General features: G+C 31.2%; 1 long non-coding RNA gene across 1 annotated transcript; it reads left to right on the top strand.

The window, feature by feature from the left end:
- Positions 1-9173: 9173 nt before the first annotated feature.
- LOC127836620 (uncharacterized) lies at positions 9174-11587 on the top strand. The gene is made up of 2 exons (XR_008028849.1): positions 9174-9291; positions 9694-11587. It is a non-coding gene; the product is annotated as an uncharacterized LOC127836620 (long non-coding RNA).
- The last annotated feature ends 949 nt before the right edge of the window (positions 11588-12536 follow it).

Raw genomic sequence — 12536 nt, 5'->3', positions numbered from 1 at the left:
ATATGGAGAAACAAATGCAATTCCATAATAAAGAAATATAAGAGAGCGTTTTTTCAATAATATTGTTAAAGAGAAGAAAGATATTAAACAATTGTGGCGATCTATCAAAAGCATATCCAATGATAGTGAAAATCAAAGTGTAATTTTACATAATACATTAAACATAAACAATGTTAATGTTATTGGGAAACATATTGTGGCTAATGAACTTAACAAAGATTTTGTTAACATATCTCATAGTTAAGAAAAGAGTTTTCAATCCTGAAAATTTTGAATATTTAAAATAGTTCTTAGATGACAAATTTGGTAATCGAGAGTTCAAATTAGAATATATATCGTCTCTGGAAGTTCTTACACTAATTGATAAACTCAATCCTAATAAAAGTAGTGGCTTAGACAGAATAGGACCTAATATCCTAAAACTTTGCAAAGATCATAGTGTACAACCTGTAACGACATAAATAATTACTTTAATTTCAACTGGAATATTTCCATATTTACTTAAATTAGCAAGTGTCGTACCACGCCATAAAGGAGGAGATAAACATGATCCTAACAATTTTAGAACTATCTCTTTATTACCTACAATTTCTAAAATAATTGAAAGACATGTAGCCATTCAATTAAATAAATATTTAAAAGAAACCTGTATACTAAATGAACTCCAATCGGGTTTTAGACAAAACCACTCATGCCAAACTGCTTTAATCAGACTCGTTGATTCATGGTTAAATTGTATGGACGATGGTTATTTAATAGGAACTGTTTTTGTCGACTTCAACAACGCATTTGACTTAGTAGACCACACCATTCTTCTGCACAAGTTGAAACTATATCATTTTTCGAATTCGTCTTTGAAGATTTTTAAATCATATCTGCAGAACCGTTCACAACTAACTCGGGCAAATGGAGTAACATCAAACACCTGCATGATAAGTTCAGGTGTACCACAAGGCTCCATTTTAGGACCTTTGCTATTTTTACTTTACGTGAATAATCTACCCTTAAAACTAACATCAGAATTTGAGATGTATGCTGATGATGTAACAATCCACTGTAAAGGGAATAATTTAACGATGATAAATTGCACACTTCAAGACGACTTACTAAGGTCACAAATTTGGTGTATAATAAATAATATGGCAATCAACCCAGATAAAACAACTTGCATGACTATAGGATCACGCCAAAAACTAAAACATTCAGAAGATCTAAATTTGTTTGTAAATAACTCAAAAATAAAACATGTAGCAACCCAAAATCTTCTAGGTATCCATATTGATAAACAATTAAATGGGAAGGCCCATGTTGATGAAACTTGTTCTAAACTTGTTTCGAAATTATCACTGTTTAGGCGTATACAATATTTTCTAAGACCTGAGATGAAAATTATGTGCTATAATGCATACATAACACCATTTATTGATTATGGATGTGTCACCTGGCAAAATGCAAATACTAAAGACATAAACAGAATATCACAACTGCAAAAAAAGTGTTTAAGAGTAATATTACGTAATGATTTAAATATAAATGACTTTGATTTATCACACAAAATGCAATGGCTTTCTTTTGAAAACAGATGTAAATATTTGACAAGTATAATTATTTACAAATCTCTTCATAATTTAACGCCCATATATATCGACGACCTAATAAAACTGGTGAAAAACAATAATTACAATTTAAGATCGATATTAAACAATGATTTGACGCATTAAACACCACACTCAAACCTTTTAAAAAAGTTCGTTTAGTTACTCTGGTATGGAAATATGGAACCATATACCGGTAAGTATTCGACAATCTCTCACTCTCACCACTTTCAAACATAGGCTTAAGAAATATTTCCTTATTGAGGCGCAAAATTAGTCTCAAGCGTAGAAACATTTTCTTTTTTTTTCTTTTTTTTTCTTTTTTTTCTCTCATTTTTTTCCTATTAAAAATCAAATACTTCATAAATAATGTAATGATTATTGTAGATTTAATTTCTTCAAACAAATATATACATATTGATTTTTCAAACTATTTATTTCGGATGTAGGACCAGGCTATTGGTCATTACAGTTGTGTGATTTCATATTCTATTGTGAACACGGGTCATGAAAGTTGTTTTCTGTAATTTTAATATTTGTGTATATCAGCCACTTTCTGTCAATCGTAAACTATTTTAAAAATATTGTCTTTCACGTTTGTAAACTCTGACTTTGTACAATAAAGTACTCGATCATTCTTGTTAATTTCTTGATATTGTTATTGGTCGTGTTAATTAAGATATGATAATTTTATGTGTGTATATTTGTGTTTATGTGTGTGTGCGTGTGTGCGTGAGAGTGTGTGAATATGGGAAAATGTAATCAACAAGAAATTGATATTCTTAAAAACTTTATGTAAATAAATAATTGTTCCTTGCGACCATTTCAATATTGAAAGAGAAACTAATAATATAAGAGAAGTCATGTCATAGAGTTTCTTTTAATGACACTTCTATAACACTGTTACAATACTCTTATGTCCGTCAAAGTCTACATGTTTCGCATGATAATGCAGAAATGCATTATACATGCCATAGTTGTTTGAAGGCCTCAATGATAAAGAGGTATATCGTGACTTTTCTGCAAAAAGGGGATATGGAAATGAAAATAATTAACGGACAATTATAACGTAAATTCTTCAAAAGTACCAAACAATTGATTCGATAATTACGGTAAGATTGTTTTTACATAAAGAAAAAACTTTTGAGAAGATAGCAGCTGGTTTCTTAAGATCTGCAGATTTCAAAACAAGTTGAAATGATGACCACATGGTGTCCTGTTCTGATAACAAATGTCCACCATGCCCTGATGACATCAAACAAAGCAGTCTAAATTGAGTTCATATACTAAAAATTACAACACCCCCCTCACCTTAGCTTCTTAATTGTACTCAGTTAAGCCAAATAGTTGTATACATGATGTTAAAATGCCAGAATCACACTAAAAAATGTTAAACGTGTATATCCAACAGTTTATATGAATATAATATTACTACACAATCTACAGTTACAAATAAACTACATGGCATATGTATTATTAATACTCAGATAAGAAACCTTATACAAAACAAGGAATTTTACTATGAGATGATGATACATTGTGATCATACATAACATTATATGAATCATCCCTTTAAATTTACTTGTACATGATTAGAAACCTTTTCCACAACAAGGAATATTACATGTAAATTACTACATAATATGACAAGAAACATCCATATACACTGACTTGTATTGCAAACAAATTATCAATACAAAATACAAAGATTTATCGATCAATATAATGAATCATTAACAGAACTGTCCTTTAAATTATCAAGAAACACATTCAAAGAAATATTATTCTTCGAAAACTTGATCTCCAACGTCATGCATTATATTTCAAACATAGTAAGAGTTTGATTGTATGAAAACATGAATATACATTCTTAGTCATATGCAAAGTAAACACTCTGTTTAATAAGCACATCCACAAACTCTTCTTTCATTGTCCAACTTATTACTTGAAAGTCTTAATATTTAGTTGCACGAATTCACACAATCACACATATCACTATCACACAAAAGTCCTAATATACATCCGCGTTAAGTGGCTTACACTCATTACTTTAAATTAACACTAAAGAATGGATCATTTTGGCACAACAAACTTGTAAAGTTCATAAAAATATAAGTAGCAGTCGTCCTGCTAAATTGTCATGTGCGCCTTACTTATTAAATGAACATATAAATAATTCTATAAGAATATGGCGAAAATGGTTGATTCTGAAAAAGAACAAATTCAAGTGTACACGATTTTAAATCCAGGGAACTTTTTAAACACTCCGTAAAAACTCACTTAATCTAAAAAATGATATACCAAAGTCATTGGTCTGGAATTAAATACACACATAAAACAACACTATAAAAGCGCACAAAGTGGCATTTCATATTCCATTTTTACACTGTAGACACACACATGAAGAATTAACTTGTGCTCTTAGGTGTAACATGCTGACATATTCCAGTTCTGATCTGTAGGGTAAAAGTTGAACTGCTCGGAAATGTAAACAACGAACTATTAATAGATGACCATTTTATCTGCTAAACTGCCATTTTACGGTATGATGTTAATCTCTGTCCTTTTCTCCTGTGGTTGTGGTTGTTGACTGTTTCGTCCCATAGGTGTTTTCGGTGTTTTGGCCTTTTTCTGAACGCCAACTTGTCATAGAACTGTATGTGACCATTGCAAGGTGGACAATAAGGAACAGTGTCTCTTGGGGGTGTTTGACTGTCAGATGTACGCCACTTCACAACAACGCCAATAACTGGAACCTGCTAATGGAGTTTGGCTGTTCTCTCCATTGAACAGTAAATTATGCTTTATTTTGCAAGACTTCCTACGGCAGATGACACTTCACCTATCCTAGGGTTTCCGTCTATATTAAGCATTCCATAGTTGCTGTCACTCATCGTCGAACTGCGATCTGCATTCCGGTGGTCAGAATGTTTACGGAAGCGCAGTCGGGTTATCCGGTAGCGACGGTATTTCCTTATTCTGAATAATCCACGATGTACAAAATACACACAGTCCCACAGCTTCACCATCTGAAGCTGTAGCAGCAAGAAAATCCAACTCCAGAATCCACATTCATGAAGTTTTACTCTGGAAATTCTTGCTTTCGACGACCCATAATTCTGTAACCTCACATAATTCCTTTTCATATGAAGGAACTGCACTGTCGAACAGAGAAAGTCTGACCACTGTAATATATTTCTTCAACACATGTCAAACCACGTACATTTTAATCCTTCTAGACAAGCATGCCCTTCATTACACTGCCATTCTTATGTTCTCTTGAACTGTCCACATAAACATGCTTTCGGTCACTTTAATTCCTCAGTTTTCAGTGTTTGAGTCCACATTTTCTTTCAAATTCGTGGGAATCGATTTCTTGTGAAAATTCCATTGTAGTACCTTTTGCCCACTAAACATTCCTGGAATAACTATTCACCAGTCCTGCAGGTACTTGATTACTTTTAAACTGTCCCTTGGGGGATTAAAGTGTGCCTTAATGATATCCGATTTGCTGGTAATTTGACTAAGGGCTTACAGTCCCAGGAGACAAAATAGTTGACCCAAGATGTATTGTCTGTCAAGGTATTATGCACTTTGACTTCGATCAACACTTTCTTTATCATAGCATGTTTGAAGTCCCCATGTAGACAAAATGATGAGTAATATTCAAATTTCTTATGTGTTTAAGTCCTTATCCCAAACCTATGATGAATGAATATAATATACACTTTCCTCAAAAACGTGTTTAAGTCCTTATCCCTAATCTATGATGAATGAATATAATATCCACTTTCTTCAAAAACGTGTTCAAGTCCTTATCCCGACGCTATAATGAATGAATATAATATCCATTTTCTTCAAAAACGTTTTAAGTCCTAATCCCGACGCTATTATGAATGAATATAATATCCATTTTCCTCAAAAACGTATTCAAGTCCTTATCCCGACGCTGCCACCAGTGTTACAATTTTCGAGGGGAAAAGTTTATAACTTCATAACACAGTTTATACACTTTACATTTTATTTACACACTACGAGAATAAATATATACACCAATAATGTTTATTTTTTTAACTGTCTTCACAATCTATGTAAAATCAATTCTCTCTCAAACTGCCACCAACTCTCTCCATACTACTTGTATCCTTACATATCTACATTCAATTCTACTCTCTCCAGCTTCTCACTGGACCTGTATTGTATACAAATCTGTCCATCCTCCCATATTTGGATGTGTGGAAAGACACGGATAGGACCTTACATTTAATTGATAGTTATTATTGCAACTGTTGAAATATCTGACAGCAAACTTTGCCGAACAACAAACCAGACTAGTCTTTATTATGAAATGATGACCACATGGTGTCCTGTTCTGATAACAAATGTCCACCTTGCCCTGATGGCATCAAACAAAGAAGTATAAATTGAGTTCATATACTAAAAATTACAACATAATACAATATTGATACACTTTGAAGATATGAGTTTACAGAAAAGGATAATGATATATTATTTGAATTAAAACTCAATTTTTAGCAAATGAGATCCAAATAAATTTAGAATACTTCATCCATTTAATGATCATGTCAACTGATTTAAAGTTGTGTGTCATGTTTTTTTTTAAAGTATAGTCGACAACTAAATTGAAATATCAAATGTATGTTTGTATGCACGTTTGCTTGTATAACGTCTTATTCTGAGTGATAAATGTATTTCGCTTAGAGATTTTTGTCCGAAAAAAACACCTGGTTGGCGTAAGTGTTTTCTTTTCTGCGTTGTGTGTTCTCGATAACGTTTGGCGTTCCGCCGCATTTCTCTTTTCTTTGGATGGAAAAACCCTTATTTGCAGCCTTGAGTTTGTTGAGAGTTTGTTTTGCAAATAATTATACTTTTTTTTCTCACGTTGAACTAACATTATGCCGTTATTTTAAATATAATTTTTATTGCGAAAATCACTTTATAAATTATGTTTCAAACAGACATATATACCTGCCATTGCTTTTTCAATCTTTTATTAAATAATATAACTTGCCTTTAATAATGATAATACTACTACTACTACTAATAATAATAGTAATTATATAAATAATAATAATACTGATACTAATAAATTATATGGATAATATATACTGATACTTATAAATAATATTAATAATATAAATAAATGCTAAATGCACTGATACCATGAAAACATAAACACATTATCTACAACATCGTCGGAGCCCGCGTCCAGTCATGTACGAGATGTACGGTATGTAATGTAGTGACAACGAAAAACATAACGTGGGTTTCTACGATGCCATATGCTATAAAAGTACGAACGCCACTCTAAACGTATATAGCGTCCTAGACGTGTTTGGTTAAAAAATTACTTTATCAGCCAACGCTACTTTGCACGATTATTGAATTTTTGCAGTTGCTAGTCGATAGTCGAAACGAGGATAACTTATTCTACTTCTATATGATGCGGTTAAACTTGTGAAGTAGTCAATGTTATTATGTGAAGCTTTGATACCTCGAAATTTTGAACAAAAATAGCGGTCACAATCATTTTAAAAGATGATGAATTTTATGTTTTAAGCATGTAAAACATAACTTTTATTGTACGAAGATACTTGTGTACCCATGTGTAACAAAATATTGCAAGACATTTAACATGGTCATTTTCTTATTATCTCCTTTTATCCGCGAGAACTAAATGACCGTCAATACTTATGTGTTCCTAAGCTATTAATATTGTTCACTGTATTTAGACGCTCAATCATGGTGTGACGGTACTAACAAAATCTAATTTTCATATTTTATATCACTGTAATTTTGTAAACATAATCAACGATGCCACTTACCATTACTTACCGGCATTGTATGTCTAAAACTATACATGTTTCTGAAATATTGATACGTTCACATTAACAGTGATTATTGTTGTTTGTGTAAAAACACAATTCTTATAATACATTAATAAACTATAATATGTGGTCTTAATTAAAGAGCATAACATTTTCCAATGTCAGTTGTGTTTAAACATGTTTTCATCCCAAAAATATATCGTAGCGTTTGTCATTGTGTATTTCACTTCGATGAATGAATTACATATAAGCTTGAACTAAGTTATGTTTATAATGCCTTCGCAAAGCTAAAGGTACTACACAATTTAAATAAATAAATACATTGTGACACGCGTTGATTTGAATATCTTAGTTACATCTCAAAGATCCGCATGTAGGCAAATTGTGTTCGTTTTCTGTCGAGCAAGTAATCGTTGCAAGTTTCGTTCATTTGTCGTAAAATGTTGATTGACCTAGCTGCTTTTCGTTGAAAGTCGTTAATACCACTGAATCATCAAACAGATGTTTGAAGGAGTAGTTCTCGATCAAATGGCAGGTTAATTTACAAATCTCAAATGAGGCAATCCGCAACAATAATAATGTAATAGTACATAGACCATATTTCTGCTGTCCGAATATTTAAATGTGTTACTTATGTACACAATTGTTTACAATTTACACATTTAACGTACGAATTTTTGTTAAACGACTTGTATTGTATAGGAAATCGGTCATTTGCCTAAAATAAGACATAATTGTTCCCTGATACTGTTATGGAGTTTCTTTATGTCTTTATTGTTAAATCGAGGTGCATATAAACAAGCAATATTAACAAATTAAACTATACTGCAGATCGTTTTTAAAAATATTTTCAAAACGTATGCAGTTAGTTTTTTAGTCACCATAAATGGACAATTTATGAACAATAACTGCAATTCTGTTTCACCAAGCTAGGTTATAGTTCCTAACCTAATCCTAGGCTAAGTGACTGACGATTTCAGAGCAATAATTTAAAACGAAACACTTGCGAATGTTTCTATGAGCAATGATCAAACTTAAATTTTGGGGCATCTGTAATTATGATGCATGATATTTAATAGATAATATATGTTTCTGGCTGTTCCACAAATGATAATATTGAAGTAATGTTTCTTCTTATGTCTTTATGACCTGCTGATGTGTCCCCTTTTTACTACATGAACACACATGTAATGTTTGCGTATACAAAACAAGAGGATGCTAACAAATTAAAAAACACTGAGCTTTTGTGGATTCAACGCAAAATGTTATATAATAATTCAATTAACAGCTACGTATTAAGCTCTGGTAACCAGCAAAAGTGCATACCTGTATATCGCACATTGGAACAATTTAGCTGGCAGATGGTGGATCGGCGGCTTGCGGTCGATTGTTACATGTACTGTGTTGTCAAGTTTAAGATGTCCCTCTGATTACAAACACTATTGGTTAATAATGAAAATACCTTGTATTTCCCGCTACCAAACTGTTGAAATGTGGCTTGTTTTGAGACGTTTGGTGCTAATTTGGCTATCGTCATTATGAGGAAACTCATTAGAAATGACGTCGTTAAACTTGCGCTTAATTTTAAATGAGAACTGCCTAATGTTTTACCATTTATCTGATTAAAGTCTTATAAATATCGGGATAGACTGGTCCTTGAAAGTATTTTGTAGCAAACAAATAGTTGATTTTGACCTTTAAATGTCAATGAGCCGACTTATTACTCCCCTTTTACCAAAGTTGGCCATGACAATTTTATAAACACACATAATATTTTAACACATGTTGATACCGATTTTAGCGTGATGATTATAATAGTGGTTGGAGTTAACTTGTCTTTGAATAAGGTAAGAGTTATTATTTTAATTAGCGTTACTTTTATGGTTAAATGTCAAAAATAATTAAAACAAACAACAACGGACAACTGGAAACGAAAGTAAAATTAGCGACGGTGATTTTTTCTCAGTTCCTTATATTGTGTTTACATTTTAATTTAATAAATGAAGTTTGTATTTGTTTTATTATGGTTGAATGAGTTATTCCAACTTTAAATTATTTATATTTTCCAACTAAATGTGTCTGCAAGAAATGACAGTTTTTTCTTGGAGAAATTCCTATCTTGTAATTTGCCTATAGTATAGGCTATACTCATTGTCTGTCACTTTATAAAAGTGCAGTTTAAATTTATGTTGCTATTGAGCAACATTATTACCTCAATTTGCTTAAATCTAATTTTTGCTTTAACACAGAATAACATCAGAGAATCGAGCTGGAAGATAAACAGCCAGACAGGGTCACTGTGCAGATGATGTCAAGGAATATATGAACTTATTGAGAAGAAGTTTAATAACCTAGTGTACACCAACCCAGCAGTAAACTCTTAGCCTCTCTGCTCAATGCCTGCACTATACGAGGAAGAATTAGAAATCTGTGAAAAAGGCAATATTCCTGTCTATCACACCTGCAGATTCAGCAATGCCAACAATATGTGACTAATAACAGCTCATATTACACCTAGTTGCTGTAAAATTTTCAAATCACGAGCAGTCTATGATAATATGCTGCAACAATGATAAATTTACGATTTAGCAGCCGCAAGACCTCACTCATATTTATGGAAAAGGTTTAAATGTATAAGACACTTAACCTATATTCCTTTTATAATGAAACTTGTTTTTATAATTTTTATTCCATTCTGACATTATATGTCAACTTAGAATAATTGCATGCATTTTTAATTTTTAAAACGGATACCATGGTAACCACAACGTTTTAATTAATGCCATGCAACTTACTCTTTAACATTGATGTTTATTGAATGTATTGTGGTTTAATAGGTTTTAAGATAGCAATGTGTAACATTAATTATCCAATTAAGGTAGTGCACCTCTAATGGGCACATATCCAAATATAATTTAATTAATTATTTTCCTAATCAGCATCATTTCACTGAACTACATGCACATTTGTAGGTAGGCTTTCCATGCTTTAAAAAAAAAATATACCGATTTTTTTTCAAAACCACCCTCACGCTCGGCTTTTGTCCAATTTATTTTCACCCCTGGGGTATATAAAAGTTCCATAATTCATTCAAATTTCCAAATATGGACATGCAGTTGGTGTGTACAGATGCAGTAAAGGTGTTTAAAGTTTAAACAAGATGAAATAAGTATTATTTTACAGACATTTATTTTTTACAAATTTTAATCTTTGGAATATCGCCATGAAATGTAAGTGATTTCAGCCAAGTAAAAATTGGGTCGGTTAAAAACAAAGTGTCATAAAAATTCAAAATAGTATCATTTAAGTTATATTTTAAACTAAGTTTTTATAGAAACACTATATACAGCAAAAATACCAAAAAAATAGACAGATTTACCGTTTACTTTTTGAAATAAAAATAAAAATGCAACATGCATCATTCGTATGTTCAGCAGTAAATTAATCAATTTAGCCATAACGTTGTTTAAATTTTAAAATTGAAGGATGTGCATACAATTTTCAACATATTTAACAATAAACATAGCTTATGTGATTTATTAAATCAAATTACGTTAGAACAGAAATAAAACGCGTCGAAAAAAGTCGATGTCGGCAGGAATCGAACCTGCGCGGGAAGATCCCAAAAGATTTCTAGTCCATCGCCTTATCCACTCGGCCATGACAACTTCACATTAGTGCAACCTTAAATTAGATATACATAAGTAAACAGGTAAAAAGGCTCGCTCGATCTGTGAAGAAAACGCGAAATCGTATTTTTCAGATGATAATTGGATCAAAGTCAAAATTTATAGTGAAAATAATGTATTCTAAATGCATAAGTTAAACATATATCAAAATTCGAAGTTTGAAAAAAATAAAATGTATCTCTCGGAAAAAAGCGATCATTGAAGATCGGCAATGATCGTAAAATAAATCGCGGGAAATCATTAGAGGTGCGCTACCTTAAATAAACATTGGAGAAAACAGTGAAAATTACGTTTGTCTATATATGTACTTAATTATGGGAACTGTTTTTAACTCTTTATAAATGTATATTATCACTGAATTACTATAATATCTACATTGCTATGAGATTAAACATGCAATTTGTAATTACATTGCATATTTATGTTTTCAAGGTTTAATAAACTTAATATTTAATGTTCAGTTATTTTAAATGCATTATTTTATTTTCACCTTTTTTTTAAATAAGTAATTTTGTGTATGGGCATTGGTTTTCATGGTTACAGTACAATTAAAACATTGAGATACCTTGTAAAGAATCACTGATTATATTAGGAAAATAATATCTTCAAACTTTAGACTATACTGGTACAGTTTGTAAGATATATTTTGCCATGGCATAACATTTGTTAAAATTTGCTAAATGTTGATTATCTTATCTGAACAGAATGTACTGCAAACTTATTTAGCGCAAATAACCACACAAGTCTATATCTATTGAAATAGACCCTATGACTTTGTATCTGCATCAGGTATGTACGATTTTTTTCCGTATATCAGTTATTAAACAAACAACAGTTAAAAAGTGAATTGCATACACAGAATTTCTGTAGCTTTAATTATTTATGGTGTTTCCATGGTAACCAATTTAAATTTTATAATGTTGATAATTTTTTTGTAATTATTGAGTAGTATTAAGTATATTGTATATAATTATAAGTATATTGTATTATAAAAACATATGTTATATATTTATTCATACACTTGTAGATTTATTATACCCCGATTACTTGTAATGGCAGGGTTTTTCCCCTCTTTTTGGGAAGATAGCACATGGCTTTGGAATTGGGAATTTTAGCGGCATTTTTATGAAATTGGGAAAATAAATTCATTAGCCTTTTTTTTCACACGAAAAGTCCACTGATTAGGGAAATACTAAATTTGATATAACTCTTTATAATCATTCAAATAAAAAGAACAAAATCATATAATACTTTGTAAGATGAAATTGAATTAAAAATTAAGATAAAATACGCATCAGACACTTCTTTCTACAAAAAAAAGAATTGAAATTGGGAATTTTTTGCCACATTTTCGGATAAAAGTATACTTTTTGGGATTGGGAACATAGCCGAATTTCTGATAT

The sequence above is a fragment of the Dreissena polymorpha genome, chromosome 6, assembly GCF_020536995.1.
Source record: "Dreissena polymorpha isolate Duluth1 chromosome 6, UMN_Dpol_1.0, whole genome shotgun sequence".
Lineage (NCBI taxonomy): Eukaryota > Metazoa > Mollusca > Bivalvia > Myida > Dreissenidae > Dreissena > Dreissena polymorpha.
This window is presented reverse-complemented; position numbering and strand designations above follow the sequence as displayed.